The 25,475-nt window shown below is 39.9% G+C and overlaps 1 long non-coding RNA gene across 1 annotated transcript in view; it reads right to left on the bottom strand.

Annotated features, from left to right (window-relative positions):
- Nucleotides 1-471: 471 nt before the first annotated feature.
- LOC142492689 (uncharacterized) overlaps nucleotides 472-25,475 on the bottom strand; it is a 118,168-nt gene continuing 93,164 nt past the window's right edge. The window contains exon 5 of the long non-coding RNA XR_012800883.1: nucleotides 472-757. This is a non-coding gene — a long non-coding RNA (uncharacterized LOC142492689). The remainder of the gene's footprint in view (nucleotides 758-25,475) is intronic.

Genomic DNA, 25,475 nt, shown 5'->3' with positions numbered 1-25,475 from the left:
TAGGGCCCAGATACATGAAACTGTGGTAACCTAAAAATGGGCAAAAACTTAAAGTCGTGGGTCAAGAGAGAGTGCTGCAATTGTTGAGCTGTGGGGGGTCCATGCTTCTGGATAGAAACCCCTGTAGCAATAATCCTACAGCACCAGGTGGTCGCTGTCCGGCGGCTTTTCCCAGTAACGAAAACAGTACATTTCGCTACATCATAGATTAGAATATCAGTTACATTGTATCTTCATGTTGTCTAAAGTACATTGATATTTATGACATCTGGAACTTCCTGTACAATAAATGACATCACTACCGTGGAACAAGGCGATTCCTTGTTCCACTTCTTTTTTTTTTAAAAAAACGTTCTCAACTTTAATACGTTTTTATAGAGTTTTTTTTTTTTTTTTTTTTAGGAATAATAACAGCGCTTAAAAAGTTTATGGTTTATTCTGCTTTTAAAAACATGTTTAAAAAGGGTTCGTCAATGCTGGAAAACCCAGTAAAGAGAAAAGTCATTATCCTGTTTAATAACATTTTCAGTAGCACAATGCATTCAGTTCTGGGCCTGTTTCCTCGGTGTAATACAGCCTCTAGACATGATTTAGATGGAAAATTTAAGTAAGATTAATGCAGTTTATTGTCCGACAGGATATCCCAACAAGCCATACAGTTTGGCTGAATTGTAGATACGGTGTCTAATATTTCAGATGAGATTTCCAGACACGTTTCTTATTCCTCTGTTAGCTTAGTAATGGTGATAAATAAAGTCTGTAAAAAAAAAAAGGAGAAGTTTTAACACTTGATTAATCTTTTGTATTACGTTGTTATCGTTCTTTCGCAAACACTTCGGTAACTGGGAAACTCTTCAAGAGCCAGACACTAATATACATTTCACGAGTTTACAAGATATTACAAAGGATGAAGACAGAAAAATTACAGATTGATATTAGTTAATTACTACCTACTCACTACATAATTATAGTTTGTGTAATTGTCTAGATACAAAAAAAACGAAAAACACAATTCAATAAAGTCATTAAGTATTTAAAATTCAACAAAAATATTTTGGCAGTACTGTATAAAATTGTTTGACATTGTTCCTTTCTATACACTACAATAGGATACCTCTACTCCTATTCATTCATGAAGGGTGACACAGAGTTAACAATCACTCCCATTCACTTGAAGAGGTTAATACTTAATTACCAGTGCATTACTCCGCTACTCATCATAATGAAATAGGGTTTGTGAGCTACTGTAGCACTGCACAGTGCCCTATACAGTCTGGGTGGTTTGAATTTACAAATTAATTCATAACTTCCAGGAAATTTGCAGACGTTTGGTTTTTCACAAGCTAAATTGTACCAGTAAGTTGGGCAAAGAAAATGCTGTGAATTTCTACTGTAAACAAGTGTGAAGATATTTATACAGCAATGCTAAACGCACCAAAAATACCATGTCACACGCAACTCCATTGTACTGAATAGTACACCTTAAAAAAAGCATTCATGTTGCAAAATATCAGTTTTCCTCATTTGTGGGTGTGTGTGTCATCCTTAATGCAGTGGTGCACAAAGTAGGGTGATAGCATATCATGCTAATGGTTTTGTATAGCGTGTGACTAAGATGATTAAATACCTAATCCCGTTTAGACACCAGATGGCACTGCCAATTGAGTGTACTGCACATGCGTTATATTATTAATGGTGTGTATTATGTACCACAAGTGACGTCACAAGTGTACAAACATGCACAGTTAGACTATGCAGGCAAACATCACAAAAAAACGTGATGTTTCAGGCCGACGTCAGGTAGCCTACCTGATGAAAAGCCATTGGGACCTGACACGTCGCGTTTTTATTCCTTGTCCCCGTGAGACAACGCATCATACACACTATAGTCAACAGGTATTTTAGACAGCATGTATCAGTCCTGTGGGGAGTGAGGGAGAGGCAGACTGGACTCAGTGTTTGGAGGTAGGATTGTTTGAAGAAATTTGTTTGCGATTTGTGATTTGGCTTGCCTTCTGTAAAAGTGGGCTTGAGAGGAGTGTGAGTGGGCATGAGAGGAGTGTGAGTGGGCATGAGAGGAGTGTGAGTGGGCATGAGCAGAGAGTGAGTGGGCATGAGAGGAGTGAGAGGGCATGAGAGGAGTGTGAGTGGGTGTGAGAGGAGTGCTAGTGGGCATAAGAGGAGTGCAAGTGGGCATGAGAGGAGTGGGAGTTGAGGAGTGACTGAGGGTGACGAGGTGGTCAGGAGACCTTGGGGCCTATTCTAGTAGCCCCGATAACCCACTTATCAAGGCCTTTTCGGCAAAAATGCATTCTATTATTCAGAAAGCTTCGAAAGTGGGCGATAAAGGCATGAATTGCCATTCTATCTGTAACGGGTATTTCCCCACCCAATCGCAGATATAGTGTGAGTGCGGAGAACCTACTGTTACTAGGTGTGGTGCATACCTGTTAGGCTCACAGGAGGGCTGAGCTTCCGCCACGGGGAACCTGGGGCAAGTATATTATGAGTAACCCTGTACTCTGTGCAGTGCCTCCACTTGCGATGGCTCCCATCAGAAGGGGAGTGGTTCCTCGGCACACAGTATGTATAACCACCAATACCTTTACTTGTGAGCAAAGGAAACGTATAACATCAACCGAGCAACAGGTGTCCCTCTCTAGAGGAGACACTAACTAATGCGTCTCGCAGGATGCTACCCCCTTCACCAGGTGATCCCACCCCGTGTCCAGTAACCACATACACAATACGTCTCCCACACTTTCCTAGTGAGAGGATATGTATGACTGCGCAGTCACTGGTCCCGTGTGAATCTGATATATCGTTGGTGCACTTGATGAGGGTTACCTGCCGAGCACTCCAGTGCTCGGGCCTGCAATGGAGCTTTGCAAAGGTTCTGATGACAGATGAACACAGGAACTACCGTCCAGGGCGATCCCACCCGGATGGCCTCTGCAGCAAAACGAAGATCTGCGCCCAACCCTCTGAACAGATGCGCAGCGTCTGCTGAATTCCTAACTGACTCTAATAGTAAGGTGATGCTCGCCGCTACTATAGGCCGTCCCTAAAGCACAGCAACCTTAAATGTCTTCAGGGGAAACTCATAGGGGCCTACGGGGTAGCCTGTCCTATGCAGGAGGGTCACTGAACCCCTGCACCTACACTACCTCTCCCCTCACCACCCGGGTCCCCTCTGACTAACTCCTACCTAATACTCACAACACCTGCAGCAACGCACTGCAACCTCACACGATGCCCTCTTGTCAGCCCTCACAGCACTGACAGCTGTGGCCTGACAAGACTGCACACCACATGCACCTAAGGGCAGTGTCCCTAACCTAGGGGCCGTCCGTTATTAATTACCCACTAACCTGGTGGGGAGTTGGTGCATGTCTGGGACCTGGGGAACCTTACCTGGTGTAGGAGCCACTTGCTCACTACACCCTTCCTTCCCCCTCTTGCTCCCAGCTCCAACTGAACTAGTGTGGGCTCAGCGCGCGAAATGTATCTCTTCTTCCTGCCTGCAGGGCAATTGTTCAGCCCTATTGGCTCCCTGGCGTCACATGGGGCGTGTAGTCCCTTCCAAGAGCCTTCCCTGGTAGGCTAGTGTTCGCGCGCTTATCACTGCGCATGCACAATGTCCCTGGCTGGCCGCCGCATGCAGGGACTCACTGTGCATGCGCGAATACATAAGCAATGGTGGCGCCCTGCCACCCTGCTTCGGGAGCGCCGGGAGCCTTCGCAACGCGATCACGGCCCTGGCAACCGGCCGCACGTCCCCGGCAACCCCCCTTGAAGCCAGGTCCTCACCGCTCCCACTCTGGTGATCGGCCGACGGGGCCGCCATTGGACTCGGCGGCCCCCGCGATCGCTAGCAAGGTGATGGGGGGCTTGACTGGCAGGGGGGACCTGGCTACATATCTTATCGAGGCTAATCGCAGCTCTAGAATGGCGATTTTCTCCCCAAATCCTCAGTCAGGAAAACTTGGCATGAAGCTGGTGTGAAGCTGCTGAGAGGCGGAGAGACAGGACTTAGAAAAAAAAATGCTTTCTTCCTGCATCGGATTGATGCCGGGAGTCTCCGGAGCTGATACCCATTAATATCGGCACCGGAGACCCCCGGCATGAATCCCATGCAATAAAAATGCATTTAATAGCAACTTCATTACCTTAGCGGCTAACCGCTAAGGCAATGAAGGGTTAATTACCAGTTCCATGTTTATTGTGGGTTTCCTCCTGCTGCAATAAACTCATTTCAGCAACAGTAATACCCCCAAATATTTAGACAAAAACTTAGACAGTATTTTTTTTTTTTCATCTGCAAGCATTAATAAGAGAGGTGTAGCAATACTGATACATAATCGAGTCCCTTTCATTGTCAAGCAATCTAAAAAAGATAAAGATGGTAGGTTTCTAATTGTAATTGGTACGCTGCATGGACAGCCTCTTACAATAGCAAACATATACGCTCCAAACGAGTCTAATCCTCAAACTTTTTCATCTTTCTTCAATATATTGGGCTCTGTGATGAAGGGATACATGATTGTAGCAGGGAACTTTAACATGGTGATGAATCCAAAACTAGATAGATCCTTGGGATCTGAACAAACATACTGGACACCTAACAAGCTCCAATTAAACCCCCAAAATACCCACAACATATATATAAGCATATGAGTGTCAGAAGAGTGCTACTGAGCTGGCAATTGCATTAAAACCAGAGACATAACATAAAACACAGACAGAGCTCAGTTTTTAGCACATCTAGTGAGACTCATACACGGTACAGTGCCTAAATATATATGGAATAACTAATAAGTAAATGGTCTTTTAGTTTGACATTTTTGGCCAAAATTGTTGTAAGCCCCTGAGCCAACGCCAAGGCAGACCACATATCAGGGGTCCCTAACGCTAATATAAATTCTTAATAACCTGTTTAATAACAGGAAGAATGATTTATAGTAAATCTGTCAATATTAGCTGTAAAGTTCTGTCTGACTGAAGCTTTTATTAACCTGTACATTACCAGGAAAAGCACTCTGTATTAGAGATGTCTCAGCCAAACTGGCTTGCAGTTTGGCTGAGACATCTCTAATACAGAGTGCTTTTCCTGGTAATGTACAGGTTAATAAAAGCTTCAGTCAGACAGAACTTTACAGCTAATATTGACAGATTTACTATAAATCATTCTTCCTGTTATTAAACAGGTTATTAAGAATTTATATTAGCGTTAGGGACCCCTGATATGTGGTCTGCCTTGGCGTTGGCTCAGGGGCTTACAACAATTTTGGCCAAAAATGTCAAACTAAAAGACCATTTACTTATTAGTTATTCCATATATATTTAGGCACTGTACCGTGTATGAGTCTCACTAGATGTGCTAAAAACTGAGCTCTGTCTGTGTTTTATGTTATGTCTCTGGTTTTAATGCAATTGCCAGCTCAGTAGCACTCTTCTGACACTCATATGCTTATATATATGTTGTGGGTATTTTGGGGGTTTAATTGGAGCTTGTTAGGTGTCCAGTATGTTTTACAATTCTTGTCCAGCTAGTCATAGCTGATTGGAGGTTGGCAACCTCCTACTTAATTTAAGCTCACCCCCTCCCACATTTAAATGGTTATGGGCTCACTCCATAGCATCTTCCACTCAGGGGAACTTGCCTGCTTGCAGTTTGGCTGTGACATCTCTAATACAGAGTGCTTTTCCTGGTAATGTACAGGTTAATAAAAGCTGATCCTGATCAGGTAAGGTTTATAAAAGGACGACAGGCGGCCGATAACACAAGACAAATAATAGACCTAATCGAGCTAACCAAAAAAAAGAATATACCCACCATGGTATTGAGTCTTGATGCAGAAAAAGCCTTTGACAGGATCAATTGGCCCTATCTGAACGACACGCTTGAGGCATTTTGGGCACAATGCGAGAACGATGAGAGCTATTTTTACCTTACATACTAATCCTAAAGCCAGAGTAATTAATCAAGTATTTCCCTCAGACTATTTTGAGATTAAGGGGGGCGATTCACAAAGCAGTGATAAGTGTTTTTAAGTACGATAAATGCCTTTAGAGCACTATATTGCCTACTGCACGATTCACGCAGCAGTGATAACTCTGCAGTATCGCACTTTAAAGGCTTTTTGTCACCAAAAAAAAGTCAGTGATTAAAAAGTCGTACGATCGGCCAAAAAATGGCAAACACGCCGTTTTTTTGCCAGTCTGCCCGATTCACAAAGCAGTGATAACTGAATCGCACTGTAAAAGCTCACCATGTCTTTCACCAGCTAAAGGCTGGTGCAAAAGAGATTGAGCCAAGAATAAAAGCATTATTTTTTATTTTCTGCACACCATTAATTCAAGACGCCAGCGGGGGTCTCCGGGTGGCTCCACGGGTGTCTGTGGGCCTCCAAGTGGTTCCCACGAGTGTCCGGGGCCCCACAGGTGTCCCTTAGTGTGTCTGGGGGCCCTCAGGTGGTTCCCATGGATGTCTGGGGGTACTCTGGGGGTCCTCGGGTGTCCCAGCGGGTGTCTTGGCCCTTGGCTACATCTGTCTCACTTATCTTCAAAATGGACTATTTTGTACAATGTTCATTAATTCGTTTATAAAAAGAAAAAACTGCTTTAAGAAAACACAAGCATCATAATATATTAACCCATTTACTGCCAGAAGAGCCTGGAATGGCTGTCTGACACTAAAGGAGTTATAATTATTGTATATATTTGACCTTTAATAAGACTTTAATATACAGTAAAAAAATCTATAATGCTTTTTATTTACTTTATTTTTTAATGTCCCAAATGTATTACTTCAGGGTGGGTAGAAATAATCCCTTTATTATAACAAGAAATTCCACTACTCTCGATTTTGGCTTACTAAGATAATAGCCATAAACTATGGCCCCTGACTTTGTAGCCACTAAAGGCAACACTTGGTAAACTGATTGCACCAAGTTTTCAAAGAACGATCAGGAATAAACTACTGTCCATAAACATGCATTTGAATTACAGAGACTTATGCTAACTTAGCTCATAAATGAATTCCTAAATGCTGACTGTGCCTGAAAAGTCAACATTTCAAAACCACTTGACAGAACCGATTAATTTAGAAATGAGATGAGCTGCTTTATTTAGCTCTCATTTGAAACATTACTGAAATACAAAATTATTTAAACACAGGTTTCCTTTAATTTCCAGTACACTGATTAAATGATAGTGTCCTATAGACCAATATAGAGTGTGGTGAGAGATCAGTAAAGGAAACCGGAAGAGAGAGGCAGTGCTGGCAATTTCTGAATTCTGGTTTGATATTTAAACCTTGTGATTCACCACAACAAAGGAGGTGCAATGCCATTTACAAATATTTAAACATTTTGACGAAGCCTGGAGGATAGATGTCATATATGCTACAGTATGGGTATATGGTTTCCCAATAAAATTGAGATTAAATTCCTTTGTATTAAAAAACTGATAGAAAACATTTGTTGTTATTAATTTATCCCTGCAATGCAGTCACTTATTTTGCATGATTTAAACATTATTTCTCAGGTACAATTTACAGGTAATATAGAAATATGTATGAAATGAAGAAAACAGCATTCAGAAAACTTTTCCATTATCTAATACATACTGTATGTTTTATTTGATTGAATTTGAATAATCCTTGTATGGTAGTACCTGCTATTCTTTTAATCCCACCCAGTTGTGTGTGGATACGATTGTGTCATCATGCCCAGGGTTATTCACTAGGTCAACATTTTAAAACAACAAATACAATTTAAAAAAAGAGGTAAATGTAACAATTACTGTATCTGAATTATGTCACAAATCCAAATTGTTAACTAAAATGATTGAATATTAATATATCAGTAGAGGTTACCAAAATCCAAAACATTTCTCTGCGGTTGAGAAAACCCAGTCTATCCCCCTCACTCCCCTTACGGGGCCAGTATATGCTCAACTGCAGAGACCGAAAGAGAATCTAGACCTCCCTGAGGACAGTTGGCAGAATGTCTGGGTACAGGGAATCTAGTATCATTGTTTTTGATGGAATGCTCCAAGATTCTGACTCTCAAGGGCCTCTTGGTTTGCCCATTGTAGCCCTTGCCACAGCCACATTTCAGAAGCTAGATAACACGACTGCTATTGCAATTAATACAAGTTTTTAATTTGTACAGTACATGTTCTCCATATCATTACTGACTATTGTCTAAATGTGTTTAACAAATGGGCAGATGCTACAGTGTTCACATTTATAAAATACGTGAGTTCTAAAGTTGCCCATCGTCTTGTTCTAAGCCTGCTGTACCCATCCTTGGCCACCAGGATTGCTGCCGGTCTCTCAATGTCTTGTTCTAGTCTGCAGTGCCTATACTTGCCCACCGGGATTGCTATTGCTCTGCTAAGGAACATTCCAGACCCTGTAAACTGACACCTCTGCACCTCTACTCTCAATCTGCCTATATAAGCTTCCTCTTCCTGTCTGTCAGTGCCTGTTTATACTGGTTCCTCAGCTCTTGCTAGGTTCCTGAGTTTACTGCTGTGCTATTGCTATTGTCCTATTCCTGTCTCCTCGTTGCTGACCTCTATGTGTCGCCTGCCTCTAACCTCTACTTGTGACCCCGACTACGCTATGTGTCGCCTGCCTCTAACCTCTGCTTGTGACCCCGACTACGCTATCTGCCGCCTGCCTCTGACCTCTGCTTGTGACCCCTACCACGCTCCCTGCTGTTCCTGCCACTGGGATCCACTCAAGCCGAAAACCAACCCTTGACACCCATATATCTATGACTGGATTTGAACAGACTGGGGGGTGAGTGATGCCAGAGTCCCGGCTTTCCTGAAAACAAACTTCGGACCTTGGGTAACCCATGCTATCAGATCTGGGTCTAATTTTAAAATATCCCAGTGTTTAAGGATGATAGACTTAATCTGTTGTTCCTGTCTGCTAAAGGGAGTAATGAAAAGAGGAGGGACAAGAGATCCCTTTGATAAAGCACTACCCAGTGCAGAACGTGTTATGGAGAACCTTTGCAGTTCTCCGTTTTTTTGTTTTTTTATTGTGCAATAAAGATTTTTTTTATGTGCTCTCCAACCCATTTTCCTTTTCCGCAGCTGTGCACTGCTATTTCTGTTCTCTTTTGGTGGGAAAGGTTTGGTTCTATATTTGCTTATGTATCACCTCTTTATGATTAATTATGTATTATTAATAAGTATGATTATTAATTATTATTAACAGTTAATTAACTAATTAATAATTATTACTAAATACTTAATAATAATTATTAATACTTATTGATGAAACGTATTAATACTTACTAATTATTAATAATTATTAATTAGTAAGTATTAATAATTGTTATTAATAATTAAGTATTAATAATTACTTAATAATTATTAGCACCCAATTAGTAATAATAATTATTAATACTTAATTATTAACAACAATTATTAATACTTACTAATTATTAATAGTTATTAAGTATTAATAAGTTTTATTAATAATTAAGTATTAATAATTATTATTACTAATTGGGTATTAATAATTATTAGGTATTAGTAATACTTATTAATTAGTCAAAATTATGAATTGTTAATGATAATTAATAATCATACTTATTAATCATAATATAATTAATAATAATAGTATTATTAATTAATAATTATTAAAAAATTATTATTAATAATACTTAATACATAATTCTTAATTAATTATTAATTAGTTAATTAACTGCTAATAATAATTAATCATCATACTTATTAATAATACATAATTAATCATAAAGAATGATTAATAATGAATTATTATTAATACATCATTATTGATTAATGAATAATTATTACTTAATAAAGAATAATAAAGAATTATATATTTATAAATTATACAACATAATTAAAATAATAATTTATTAAAAAAGTTAATTATACCATTTCATACAGGAATTGAACCCAGGACCGTTGCATATGTTGGTAAGAGTTCTTCCACTACACCACAGAACTGTGTGATGTCATAGACAGCTAGAAATTGCCTTAAGATTTCACATTGACATGTCCCTTGTGTTGTAGAGGATAAATATATTTATAGGTTCTGTCTTGTCACACCAAGCCTATGGTGTAGAGGTAAGAAGCAAGGCATTGGTATCAGAAGGTCCCGAGTTCAATCCCTGCATGTGTTTTGTACAAAATGTATTAATGTTTAATTGTGTCTGTGTCTGTGTCTGGTAGTCAATAAAGCATTGAATTGAATGTTTGAAAAAAACGATGGCAAGAGAGCAGAGAGATGAGCAGAGCAGAGAGATATGAGCACGTGGACAGTAGGAAGAGGAGAGCACTGGTAAGGCGGCAAAATGGAGGAGATTTAAATCTGTAATGAGGAAGCTCCAGAGCTGATGTCGGTGAAATTTTAACGCGACCCCGGTTGTAACACGGTAAGGACCGCATTATAACGGGGTTTAGCTGTATATGTGTCTGAGACCTGAATAAATGTCCTGGTGAGTGTGGGTAATGGAGATATACTGCTGCGGCCAAGTTTATTCGAGCATTTGCCCGTTCTTGGCCGCAGCAGTAGCCTGGCGCGCGCCCGAAAGCCTTTTTTCCCTGCACCCATGCCTGTCTGCACCATGTTTTTTCAATAAAGAACTTTATTTTTATCAAACTGCTGCTGTCCCGTGGATCCAGTTCCTTGCTGTGCGCTGCATCTCTACACTTGTGGCTACCTGGAGGAAATAGTATTCCCTGCAGGAACCCCTTTACCAGTAACGACACTGACAAGTGGAACCGTTCACCTTTTATTTGGCGGGCCAGGACCCTATTCTATCTCTTGCAAGAGAGGTACTTCTTACACCGACCCTCATATAATATCTTTCCTCGCATCTTGCATCACTGTCATTCCCTGACTAGGCCCCCCAAATGCTTGAGGCCCTTGAGGCTAGTTGCCAACCCCTTACCCCCTGATGGGGTAAGGCAGAAACCACCTCACTCACTCGGGAGCAGGCTACATCCTGGAATTGTCTCATCTAAATTTGGTTTAGGAGCCTCTTATATACCTGGGGAAGGATAAGTGACCCTGCCCCAACCCCCCCCCTCCCCCACCCCCCCAGGCATGAAACTCCCAACTTCAATCCAACTGGCAAAAATATAGCCTGTGTGCCAACGGACTTATATCCTGGCCATGTGAAGGGATTTAACCCTGACACTGCTGCACTTACCAGGACTTACATGCCAGGGTCGGGAAACACATAGCCAGGGGCACAAGGCTACACTTATATCAGGATATCTCACACGGACTGACCCATTCATTTACTACAGTATACTCCTAAAAGGACTTGACTTTATGGATTTGCTGTTCTAAATATTCACATTTAATTACAAAATATCCTGGTAGGATTTAACACTGAAGCACTATATTTCTGGAAATAACTGCATGTGTTTTGCTAGCTACTATTTTAGATAACCTCTTCAATGACTATTTTTTATAGCATAAAAATTGCTTAGATCTGTATAAAATACAGTCCAAAGAGCTTTGCCCCAATATTTAATAAATGCATATTTTCTTTTTTTAATTAAATACCACTACTTTTAAAGCCATGTAGTTCACTAAGTTAATGTATCATATACTTTTGATTGTTATACCTGTTATTCTCAATAAGGATGCCTTTTTATTCCTGATTAATAAGTTGTAATAATACTAAGAATAATATTTGTATTTTAACAAACAACAGCTTTTCAACTACAGTATTACACAAAAGGGACATTAAAATACCAAACTACAGAAGGAAACAATTAATTCACATTAGAGAAAATTGGAACAACAATTCTTACTCAAGATCACCATTACAAATCAGAGAGTCTCCCTCCATGAAAATGAAAGAGGAAAGCGGGAGGAATTCCACTCAGAGGACATGGTCAACAAAAGAATTATATGAGAAAGTAGGACTTGCCTGATCTGGTGTTACCTGTGATGGAAATGCTTATCATACTTATGCCAAAATATGTAACTAAAACCTTCATTTAAATTAAGTAACAATCAAGTGTTAATAATGATGAAATTTGGTTTATAAGTGATTTTTGATATGTGTTGATCTTGTGTTTTTCGCTTACAGATTTTTCTGGTCCCACCTCAAGAGCACTCCAGTAAATTAACAACAAATTGCAAGTCATTTTTATATTGGGTGAGATTAGCATTATAAATGGAACTAGATTAGTATTTTTGAAAGGGTAGGGACCACCTTCTACTGGTTTTAGCTCCCCAATCACTCACTTTCAGGTGAACTGCTAATGGGAAGGTATAAAAGACATTTGGGTTTACAAGTCAGAGGGGCCTATTCTATAAGCCTCGATAACCCACTTATCGAGGCCTTTTTGGCCAAAATCCCTACTGCTATTTTGTAAGCCTTGATAAGTGGGCGATAAGGGCATGAATCAACAATTTTTTCAGCCATCAAAAAGAGAAGCTGCCGAGAGGCGGCAAGGGAGGACTTAGAATTTATTTTTTATTTTTCCTGCATCAAATTCATGCCGGAAGTCTCCGGAGCTGATACCCATTAATATCAGCATGAATCCCATGCAATAAAAATGCAATAAAAATGCATTTACAGGCAACTTCATTACTTTAGCGGCTAACCGCTAAGACAATGAAGTGGTTAACTACCACTGGCATGTTTATTGGGGGTAGCGGGGATGGGTGAAGGTAGTATTTGGCCCTTGGTGGGTGTTTAGGCCTTTCCAGGGGTGTTGTGGGTGGAGTTAACTCCTTCATTACCTTAGCGGTTAATACAGCTAAGGTAATGAAGGGGTTTACCCCCTCCCCCCGCCCCCGCTACCACAAGGACCAAATGCCAACTTCACCCATCCTCGCTACCCACAATAAATATTTTTAAACACAACCTCACTACCCACCTCCTCTACCCCAATATCCCCCTCCCCCCAAACACATACAGTAAATTTATGGGCAAAATTACTATTATCCACATATGGATTATAGAGCATTTGCCCATTATAAAATCAAACATTAACCAGACAGCATAAATAAAGTAAATAAAAGGATCAATTTACCCCTGCCATCATGAAGGGCATCCTCGTCAGCATACTGCAGGTGCATGTCCTCTGAAGCCAGCAAGAATACAAGAAAAAATACAATCTAATGGCCCCTAATCCCTTAATTACCTTGGCGGTTATTAACCACTATAGTAATTAAGAGGTTAACCCACACTCCCCTGCTACCCACCGGAAGGCCTAACCACCCACCCCGGGACCACTATACTCACCCTGTACCCATTGATTGGCACAGTGGTATATCATACCCATATAATATGACATGGAGGGGAAGGGAGTGTCTGCTGAAGCCCAGCCCCAGATTGACAACGCACACGCTGACATCACGAGCTACGAGTCACGTGACACGGAAGCGAACGTATGCCGCTGATCGAGTGGAGGAAAACAGAGAAAGACAGGGAGCACCCAGGAGGCAAATGAGTGGACTACTACTGTTCTGGTGGTCAGTGTAATCCAGCCTATCGTATGCTGAAGTGCCCTATAACAACTTACCTATGTACGTGTTTATAACCGAAATTTCTTTCATATAAACTGACTATACTACACTATGGGTTTTTCCGCTTTTTTCTTTTTGTCTTTTTTCCATATAATATGGCTATGATAAGCCACTATAGCAGTCAATGGGCAACCTAATAAGTATAATTAAGGCCAAAAATATGCAACAATCAAAGAAATACACAAGCACCTTAACACCCCAACAATAAAAGAACTAAAAAGCCTCAACTACACATCACTTACATTAATCTATCAATAAAACAGCAAAAGCATTCCAATGATGTTATTCCAAAACATAAGAATACAAATAAATAAACACCTATCCAACCAATCAAATAAAGAAATAAAACCAGTATCTTCTATGGGATTTTAATGCATAGGATATACCGGCACCCCATAAAGGGGCCTGTATCTCGGGAAGCAGGGATTCCCCGGACCTGAAATCAATGTGGTTCTGGTGAGATATGGGCAGGGAGAGGCGGCTCTCTCTGTGCAGCTCTCTCTGCGGATGAAAGAAATCACCGGGTCAGCCCTTTTCAGAGAGGCGATCATCACGTCGCCAGCTACAGTACTCACCCGTTTTGGGAATTTTGCTATCAAAGGTAATGGAGGCTTTCTGAATACCATGATATCAACGCTCAAAAAACTGTCGGCATAACCTGCACAGCGATTTTTTTTGTATGAAGCCTTATAGGATAGGCCCCAGAGAGTCTTCCTCCATGAAATAAAAGAGGGAAGCATGGCACATGGAACTAGATTAAACTGTCTGAGTCAACATACGAACTGTAGCATCATTGATCATCAATGATCATTCAGAAAAGACATAAAACCAAAATGTCCAACATTTGTCCTCTCAACAAAATGTCTCAGTTTAATAAGTAATAGTCTATGTCAAAAGTTACAACTTTGGGTGACAATCAAGTGTAGCCCTCTTTCCAGCGTATCTAGAGCGACTACTAGTGCTGCATGTACCTGTTGGCTCAGGGAGATCTGGGCCTCTGCTAACTGGGAGCCTGGGGTAATATTAGATTCTTGGCAGCGCCTCCACTTACCCAGGAGCCCCAATAAGTGAGAGTCCCCTAGGTAAGAATAATGATAACACACTTCAACTTGGTAACCGTTTACTAATACATAATAGCATAATAGCAGAACCTTATCTTATACCTCTTATGCATAACACACATATAATAATGTATATAAATGGTTGACAGGCAATACACTTATCTGTGGCTCGGCCACTCTCCTATAGAGAAATGTCACTTCCCACCACCGCGTGCACCCCACACCATGTCCGATATATATATATATATATATATGCTCCGCCTCTTGGTCACTCAACCCAGTGTCCCCAAAGAGTCCTCCCCCAAGGCGGGATCAGCGCCTGATGGTACCGGTGTTGGTGAACTTATTACATACCTTCCGGCTTCTCCTGCAGCCGGTAACAGAACTTCAAAAAGGAGCTGCCGATCCAGCGCAGTCTCTCATAAGTAGGGAATGTCCAGCAGCTTGAGCCCAAACCACTGTTCACACACCGCAGCTCCGCGACACTGTGTCCCTATCTGCTACTACAGTAAAGGAAATAGGATGTCTCTTTCTACAGGGTGTCCCTGCAGCACCACAAGCTTATGGTGACTCAGGGCATATACTGGGGCCTGAGGGGAAATCTGGCCTACGCAGGTGGGTCACTGACCCCCTGCACAAACACTACCTCTCCCCTTGCTCCTCCGGTGCCCTCTGGCTAGCGTGGTCTCTCCCCCTCGCTTCCCTTTCCTGCCTGCCAGCAATTCCTGCACTCCTATTGGTTGCCTGGTGTCAGGTGGCTCTGTTGGGGCTCCTGGGAATTGTATTCTACTGCAGAGCCTCCTGGCGATTGGCCAGCAGTTCGCGCGCTTTGCATTGTGCATGCGCGACCCTCTCCGCTTCTGACAGTCGCGCCTAACTATTGCGCAACAACATGGCGGCGCCCTGTGCTACCGGGCCGCCGCTGGAACCTCCGAACGCTCCCTCAAGAGGCACCCTGCAGCGGAGGTAGATAGGCAAACCAGGACACCCCTACACAAGTAAAACTGTTGTCAGTATGTCATTGTTTAAAAGAGGTTAGACAGACATACTGTACACATCATATATTGTTATATGGAGATTACAAGTTCTCAAATAAGATCACAACCGAGTAGCACAGGTGTACACCGATCTAGAAACTCTTTCCCAATGAGAGGAAATTTGATACAACAGCTAAGAAGACAAAAAGTTTAAAGACATGTGCACATAAGTGACTCAGTCAAGCATGGATTAGTAGTGTAGTCAGCTCTGATTACGAATGGTTACACCTGACACAATCAAGTGCCAAAAGACATACATGTATTGGGAAATAAGGCAACACAACTTTAACATGTCTTGATCCCTTCAGTGACCGAGCAAGAGAAACAATCATCCCCTTGGTTACAGGCTGAACCTTAGTCAACCTTACTAAAGCACAGAAGTGCTGTGTGTGAATTCATTATTAGAAACCTATTTGTAATAATTGGCAGAAAAAAAAGAAAACAACTTTGTTGAAATTCTGTATTAGAGTATGAAACCATCACATACTTCTAAACAATGACGATTCAACTTTTTTATTTGTTTTAACGCTTTTTCCATAAATGTTCTCAATTACTTTCATTGTAATATTCATTATTACCCTTTAATAGGTTAGATTATGCAACCCTCGCTACATTTGTAAATTAATATATTATACAGAAAATAAATGTTACAATAAGTCATGAGACATTGGGCTCAATTTATTCTTCTGTTGTTTTGTTTATTGTCCCATGGTGAAAAAAATGAATGTATCTATTTGCAATTCACAGCGCCAAACTTCCTGTTTCCTTCACCTTTTTTTTCGTAATCCTGTGATAACCACACAGTGGTTAAACCTTTATAAAACATGTTGCACAAAAGCCAAGATTCTCTTGTCTTGTATACTTTAGAATGCAGCTTTATTTTTTTAACATGCAATGAAAGGATTTTGGATATGAGGTCCATGTATCTTTTAAAGTTGATGTGTATATTTATGAGTAGTTACATAGTTACAAAGTATATGAGGTTGAAAAAAGACATATGTCCATCAAGTTCAACCTATGGTAAATTTAGACGACTGATAGGTATCCTATATTTATAATCAAAGTATATTGATCCAGAGGAAGACAAACAACAACCCCAGTGAAACATCATCCAACGATATCTCATAAGGAGGCAAATAAGTTCCTTCTTAATTCTAAATAATGACAAACAGATTTCTCCCTCAATTAACATCCTTCCCATGATTACTTTTTTGGTATATCCATGTATACCTTTCCTTTCTAAAAAGATGTCGGACCTTTTTTTGAAGATATCTATTATATCTGCCATCACAGTCTCCGTGGGTAACGAAATCCACATTTTAACCGCCCTTGCAGTAAAGAACCCTTTCCTTTGTTGCTGGTGAAATCTCCTTTCCTCCAAGCTTTAGGGATGTCCAATGTCATTTTTACTGCCCTTGGGATGAATAGTTTTTTGGAAAACTCCTTGTATTGACCCTGAATATATTTGTGTATAGTTATGAAATCCCCTCTTAGACGCTTTTTTTCTAATGTGAACAAATCTAAATGAGCTAGCCTCTCCATTTAAGTCAGATTTTCTATCCCCTTTATTTATTTGGTAACACTTCTTTGCACTTTTTTTTAGTTCCATAATGTCTTTGTTATGGAGTGGTGCCCAATACTGTACCCCATATTCAAAGTATGGTCTTACTAATGCTTTATACAGTGGCTTAATTATACTGTACTTACTTCCCTTCCATCATTTAATGCAAGCTAAGATTGTATTTGTCTTTGCTGCTACTACATGACATTGGGCACTATTGCTAATCCTGTTATCTACAAGCACTCCTAGTTCATTCTCCATCAAGGATTGACCTAATTTTTCCCCATTACAAATTTTTCCCCATTAAATCGCCTGTTTATTCTTGTTTCCCAAAAGCATAACCATACATTTCTCTGTGTGCAACCTCATCTGCCATTTACCTGCCCAAGCTTCTAGTCCATCCAAGTCCTTCTTGAGAGAAATTACACCCGGCTCTGATTTTACTACCTTACACAAGTAAGTGTCATTAGCAAAGTTCATTATAAACAAGCTAAAAAGCAGGGGTACCAGAACCATTCTTTGAGGTACTCCACTTACAATCAGAGCCCAACCTGTAAAGGTTCAATTTATGAAAATTCTCTGTTGTCTATTCTTCAACTAGTTTTAAATACAGAAGCAAATATTTGCAAGTGCAATTTCCTTTATTTTGTACACTAACCTTTTGTGTGGAACCATATTAAAAGCCTTTGCAAAATATAAGTAGACCATGTCAACTGCATTATACTGGTCTAAATTCCTACTTACCTCCGCAAAGAAACAAATAAGGTTAGTTTGGCATGACCTATGCTTCAGAAATTCCTGCTGACTGTGACTAATAATTTTGTTATCCATTAGGTATTTCTGAACATTAAATACAAATTAAGTGTTCTAAGTCACAACAAATAAACCAATCAAGTGAATGAACAATTGTGTTAATATAAAATATCAGAGTGATAAAAAAAAAATACTGTTTTCTATTTCTTTATACTGTATATAGTGTGTATGTATAATGTAATAATTGATAGGTGCAACAATTCTAGGGATGTGTCCAAAAGTTAATTTCTAATAACATACATATATAACCAAAGCAGACAAGGCATGAATGCAACAAGGGTTAATAACACTCAAATAATACTGTGTAATAGTGATAAATAAACTCAAAGTGAAAAAAAGTCTAGGAGGAACTCAAATGCAGAGTTCTAAACGCTTCCCTGGAGTCACATGTAGCTCTTAAAACTGACAGACTAATCTGTGAGTGAAAAACCCTTCAATGAAAGAATGAGGAAAAAGCGCCCAGAGTCCAAATGTACAACGCCAGTGTGAAGACAGGTAGGTGCACACTCACTGCAACAGAAGTAAGTGGAACACATAGGTTGGAATACCTCACAGGTAATATTCTTAGAATAGCAGGTCAATGGAGCAGGTGTAGGGACCTCCACGTCTCAGGACTTTCCACTGGTAAAATGGTGAATCTTTCATTTTCGTCATTCCCTTCATAAACATTTTCCCTTATAATAGGTTTTCAATACGGTTTAACATATAAACATACTCCATTATTTCTTCTATTTGCTCCATTGTTCTGAAAAAGGAAACTCCCTCTATATTAACTGCCCAGACATGAGTTTCATCCCACCATGTTTCAGTAATGCCTATGATATCATACTGCTCCGTTGTAGCTATAAATTCAAGCTCCGCCATTTTATCTGTCAGGCTTCTTGCATTAGCTAGCATGCATTTAAGTTTTTTTAGTTGCTACAGTACAGTATATAGTGGCTTTGAAATTTTTAAATAATCCATACTTTAGAGTGACAAGGAACATTGACTGCTTGTTTCCTCTGAAGTAAAAATGCACAGAAAAATACATTTAGTGAAAAAGTAAATATTTTTTTTGTACATGTAGCCTTTACTTTTTCTTATTATTTCTTTTCATATAATTAATTCCCAAAATTTTCCAGAAGTTTTCTATATTAACTCTTTCCCTGCCCCTATGACGTTTCCTCAATGTCCCATGTGCTGATGGGCTGGCACTCTGGGGGTCATTAGGAAGTTCAGTTTTGCAGGTGGGTGACCCTCTAAATTTCCCTTTTCTATAGAAATCATACATGACAAGTCTACTGATTGAGACTCCTGATTTTGAGTCAGTCTCACATATCACCCTCAATTACCTTCATCTGCTGATTGACAGCTCATTTAGGCCCAGATCCACAAAGCTCTGTTATTGAGTTAACAATGTGTTAACTTAAGTTAAGATGTTTGTTCTCTTTGTTATTTTCCACATGAACACTTAATGAGTGGACGTCATCTGAACTTTATCTAACAGGGGGTTGTTCCCCACACTGGTTGAGAACTCCCAGAACTATTTGTGCTCCAAGGAGAACTTGTTACAATCCAATTTCCTTCACTATCTAGACTTCTGAGAGAGTCTACAAGTGACCCAGGCAGCATTTATAAGGTTCAGAGACATTTTTCACTGTAAATATATGTTTTTCAAGGTACAGTATTTAAGATTGTATATCACTATACCCACAAGCTATTTTATCATCACTTTTTGGAGTACAGCGCTATTAGTGTTTCACACTTTTTTCTACTTTCCATCTGTATTAGAAATAATGCATAGATATGCGTATCTGTGTGGAGTGAGGCCATTAGGCATGCATTGTCGAAAGAAATACAAGAAAACATTTGGAAGGTTTGGAGCTTGTAAATATTTTGACTTTGGGAAGAAATGAGCCAAGGTCATAGGTTCAGCGGGATCCAGTTGAAAGGAAAAAACAGTTGCTAGATTTTGCAATTCTAGTGAACATTATTGGGGAGAAAGTGTCTGACAAGTGTTCAACACTATTTTGTAGTATATAGTGGCATGGTGGAAATATGATGATAATTTCATCAGACTGGAGGTGAGACTCAACTTAAATTGGAATGTAACAGATGTAGATTTATGGCTGTCATTGATGACACCCCAAAATCCTTCTCCCTTCTTAGTCCTTCTCCCTTCTTAGTCCTTCTCCCTTATTAGGCACTTCTAGGACAAGGTGTCAGCAAGGCAAAAGGTTGGGGTTTGCGTGAGCCATTGCAGAGGGTACAATGCATGTAAATATGCTCTCGAGCTTTCACATTGTGGGGACGGGACACACACTCAGCACTCAGATGTTTCAAGATAGGTAAATCAGGATTTAGTAGGTCAGGAGCTATGGAGGCTGATGGAAAAGGGAATGACATCAGTGAGCATCAGCGAGATGGGTCCATGGTTAAACATGTACCCCAAGAAGCCGGAGGCAAAAATCATTAGTAATGGTTTAAATGGGGGGTTTTGGATTCCATTTGAAGAAAGACAGCTGCCGTATTTTGCAGTAAATTTAAAATCAGTTAATCAAAATGAGGACATTGTGGAAGAAAAATTGTCCAAACAGGTTTCATTAGGCAGAACGGTTGGTCGTTTTCAGGACCCCCAAATCTTTTATTTTATTGTATCGCCTTTGTTGTTGGTAACGAAGAAGGAAGTAGGGAAATATAGGTTTATTCATTATTTTTATTTTCCCAAAGGTGAATGCATCAATGATGTAATGATAGCAATGATTGCATTGTTAAATATACTTTGTTTGAGAGGGCATTAGAGTTAGTAAGGAAAGCAGGCAGAGGAGCATTGTTGCCAAAAACAGATATTAAGGCAGCCTTTGTTACGGTGCATCCAACTTATTTCCATTTGCTAGTGTGCCAGCTTAGAGATCATTTCTTGTGTTGATAAATGTTTACTTTTAAGCTGTTCAATATCGTGTTACTACTTCAATGTATTTAGTTCATTTTTGGAATAGATAATGCGACAGGGGGCTTGGAATCAGTCAGTCTTGTAGTACTTAAATATGTTTTTTATATGTTGGCCCTGAAGACAGTCATGTGTGTTATCAGTTATTATGGACATTTCAAGCACTCACTAAGTGTTTGGGGGCACCATTAGCAGAGGAGAAGACTGAAGGTCCTGTAAAAGTATTATCCTGTTTTTGTGAATTGAGATCAATACTGAGAAAATAGTTTTGAGGCTTCACAGGGACAAGTTGGCCAATTTTACAGGGTTAATAGAGAAGGTAAAAAGGGTCCAAAAAGGTAACATTGGAACAGGTGCAGTTGCTCTTGGGGCACTTGATGCCTGCAGGGTTATGCCAAGGAGAAGATTGTTGTAGAAGTTTGTCATTTGGCCACAAGGGGGGTGAAGAGTGTGGAACAAGATTGATCTGAACCAGAATTTAAAGTTTCTTGAGCTATTTCCAATTGTGGTTGCCGTGGAAATTTGGGGCAGCTGCTTCAGGGATAGAAGGATTAACTTCTGGTTTGACATCTGGGAGTGGCACAAACAGTCAACAAAATATCTGCAAGTTGATTGCTGGTAATCAGTTTGCTCAGTGCTTTGTTGCCGGAAATAGAGTATTTGGTTCAAAATGTGCCATGTTCCAAGCGTGCAGAACTGTAGCCAATTCTCTATCACGTTTAGAGTGGGAAGAATTGCAGAGTTTGGCGCTAGAGGCAGCAGTGGAGGACTGAGAGTACCCAGATTTCTTGTGGAGCCTGGTTTCAGGAAATCATGAGTTTGATCAAGGAATTTCTTTGTCATCAGTCACATGGGTTTTGTACCTAAAGGTATACAATGAATGGTTAGCATTAGTGACAAAAATGAAGGCTTTGGGGAATGAGGATGCACAGTTGAGAGTGCTGCTTATGCATTTGTGACAATTGTATGGGTCTGAGGTCTACGGAGGAAGGGTTGTTGAGTTGGAAGTATATTACAAAATAATTATTAGCGAGGTATATGTTGAAAGGATGGCAAAAAGATGAATTTAGGGTGAACAAGCATAGTCCAGTGTCTTATTAATGATTTGGGAAATTGGTGAATGCCAATTTCAGGCATGTCGATAACATTTTTAATTCATTAATCAAAGGTGAATACAATGGGAAAGCAAGTTTGAGTATAATTATTAGCTTTTTGTGGCAGGTATTGTCTGATATATTTGGTAAAGGAATTTTGAGAACGGAGGCCTCTGGGCAGGTACATTTTTATTGCATTTGGATAGTTCTCTGCTACCAAATATCAGAGTTTTTAGATTTTATTTGGAAGCGGTCGGAGTGTGTCCACATGAGTTTAGCACACATTCTTCTAGAATTGGTGTGGCTACTGAAGTGCATGGCTTGATTTACAGGAGGGGGAGGTCATGCAATTTGGAAGATGGGAATCAAAAAGATTTAAAAGTTATGTTCGTACACACTTGATGAATTTAATAATCATGTTCTGTGTTGGGTGATTTTTTTACATTTAGGTAGGGCTTCTCCATCGGTGTGGATTATCGGTCATTCCTTTATTTATTGGGCCACAAAGAGAGCAGAAAAAAGACCATATGGTAGGAATCTCGGCATATTTGAAGTAAGGGTAGGATGGAGAGCTATTATGGGTTTATGTTGGACTCAGCTTTTACCTGAGGTCATGTGTATATGATGTATAGTCAAGGGTCCCATGATTTTAGTAGTACATGCTGGCGGCACTGATTCGGGTCAATTAAAAATGATAGAACTATTAAATACAATAAGGCATGACCTGGCAATTTGTCTGTATTTAAGAAAATGGTGTTGGTATGGTTGGAAATTATTCCAAGAGTTATTTGGAGAAATGTAAGGCATTGGTTAATTTTGGAAAGATGTACCAAAAAGGTTAACACTGGGATCTCATGTTTTGTGAGCAAAGTAGGTGTGTGGTTGTTAGACATAGGGAGTTGGAAGGAGAGAATAGGAACATGTTGTGAAAATATGGTGTCTATCTGAATGAGATTGGGTTAAATAATTTCAATATGGTTTTGCAAGGTGGAATTGAGAGGGTGCTGGTTTTGTGTAGGCATTGAGTCCATCCCAGGTATCAAATGGTGGGATGTCCTTGCTACTGTAGTTGTATGCTGTTAAAAGTTTGATGGGGTTTGTTGGCCATACTGTATATAGGGCTTGGGAGTGAAGCAACCATGCCTTTAGTTTTGCAGCTGAGGTTGTGTTAACATTTGGATTGTCATGGTTGTATCATACCCACTGGCTGGCATATGTTTGAATATGTTAAATGGTTAATGGATGGCAATGAATATATTGTTATTGTTTAAATAAATGCTTTGGCCATTTTCATCCAAATATTCTGCATCTGTCTATTCTTTATGGATTTTGGTGGGACTACTTGTGTTAATGGTAAAGCAGGAATTCAGCAATCAAGCAGAGCCCTGTGCACCAATTGAGAATAGAGATCATGATTGCTGATAACGACTACCCTGCTAGCAGGAATTTGTTACGTTTTGGACGTGGAATTTTCACAGTGGCATGGTTTGGAAAAGCTTTGCCAGTTGTGGGTTTGTAGAGTGGTTGGAGCCTAAGTGACAGATGCTAAAAGTGCATTCCCCATCCCTCCCGTCCCCTTTGTTTATATAAATAATAATAATAATAATGAAAAGGAATAAATACATGATGCTATGTAAATATTTATGTTAATTTACTATGTTCTTTTAATGAAGTATGTTAATTCTTCATATATGAAATTTATGTCATTTCGTTTGCTGTCACAGCAGCGGGATATACTTGATATTTTTATGCTGTTAAATGTTTGATGGGTTTTGTTGGCCATATACTGTACAGGGCTTGGGAAGGTAGCGACAATGCCTTTAACTTGCAGCTCGGGTTGTGCTAAGCATTGGGTTGTTAATGTTTTATACGTGCTCTAAGACACATGTTAAGTGGTACAACCAGGGAGACATATTTGGGGAAAATAAACCATGGCTTTTATTTAGCCCGTAGCTTTAAGAAATACAGTTTAAGGAAGCACACAAATAAACTAACATCCTATCCCTTTGTAAGGACTAACTCACTTTCTCAGTCCCTCTCTGCACGGCTGGAAGGATAGGCCTCTTGCCAACCTATGACCTAAAAGTCCAAAGAGGTACCTGTAAGCAGGGGGCTCTTTCTGTCAGTCTCTGGGTTATGTCTGTTTGGGGCCACCCTCTGGTGGGTTACAGGGTCTGCTGCACCCTCGATGTAGAAGGTCTGATTTCAGTGTGACATGCAGGCAGTACGTCAGTGATTACAGTACATCAATTTTTCTCTTTTTTGTAGCTGGAAAACCTGTAGTCGTGTGCCCTTTTCCCTTGCAAAGGCAAGTAAACAACAAGTGTTGGATCCTTAGGGGTGTGTCACCGATACAGCACCTCTGTGCTCAAGAGATCTCCCCTGTAATTGTCTGTAGCTGAAATTAACCAGCTCCCTTCTGGATGTCTTAGACCAATACTGGCTTTCTATTGAAGCCATTTTAGACAGGGGTTCTGGCCCTGTCACACATGCTCACTGGCATTCAATCCAGTGGCTGGCATATGTTTAAATATATTAAATGGTTAATGGATGGCAAGGACTATATTTTAATAGTTTTAATAAATACTATGTCTATTTTCATCCAACTAGTCTGTGTGTGCCTATTTATTACGTATTTGGGTGGGGTGGTTTGTGTTAATGGTGATTGAGGAATTCAGCAATCAGGCTTCAAATAACATTGTGTTGATTTTTATTTGTACACTGAGAAAGTCCCTTTAATGTAGTTGCATTTAAACTAAACAGAGCAAAGATGGAAAATGAATGGGAAAGGAGTTCATGCAGAGCTGCAGAAGATTTACAAGTTTCCTAGTAAGATCTCGCAGTGCCAGCTGTAGTAATCGGTGTAGCAGAATGATAACATGTTGCTGGTATGTTTACTTGTTGTTAGAATAACGTGCAGGCCAGAAAAATGTTTTTACAATCATAGGTCAAGCTTCTAGATGGACAATCAATCAAAATGTGTCAAAGTATTTGCTGAGGTCAGACTCCTGATTTAGTCACTATGCGGTTGACCCCTTAACGGCCAGAGCGAACTGAAGGGGTAAAGGAGCTGATACAATTAAGCCCTCCGGACATTGAAGGGGGAGGGGCTATTTGTTAATAAGTTGCAATCCTGTGAAAAGAACAGTATCAGATTTTTCAAAGCAATCATGTTGCTTTTAATAGGATTTTATTTGTGATAGAGCAGTTGATGTTTCTTGCTCCACTAATGTCCCTGTTTTGCCGCTGAGAGACTAATAAATAATGCACCTTTTTTGTTAAGAGGGTTAAAAAGTTGTGAATTTCCAATTCTGCAAAGCGGCTTGAAAACTATATTGTAATTTACGAGAGCGCGCAGTTAATTTAATAGCATTTTAGGAGCTGATTGTGAGTTGCTGTGTGTTGATGATTTATAAGAGTTTATTGGACGA

The sequence above is a fragment of the Ascaphus truei genome, chromosome 4 (assembly GCF_040206685.1).
Source record: "Ascaphus truei isolate aAscTru1 chromosome 4, aAscTru1.hap1, whole genome shotgun sequence".
NCBI classification, from domain to species: domain Eukaryota; kingdom Metazoa; phylum Chordata; class Amphibia; order Anura; family Ascaphidae; genus Ascaphus; species Ascaphus truei.
The sequence above is the reverse complement of the archived record's forward strand: the minus strand, read 5'-3'. Positions and strand labels throughout refer to the sequence as shown.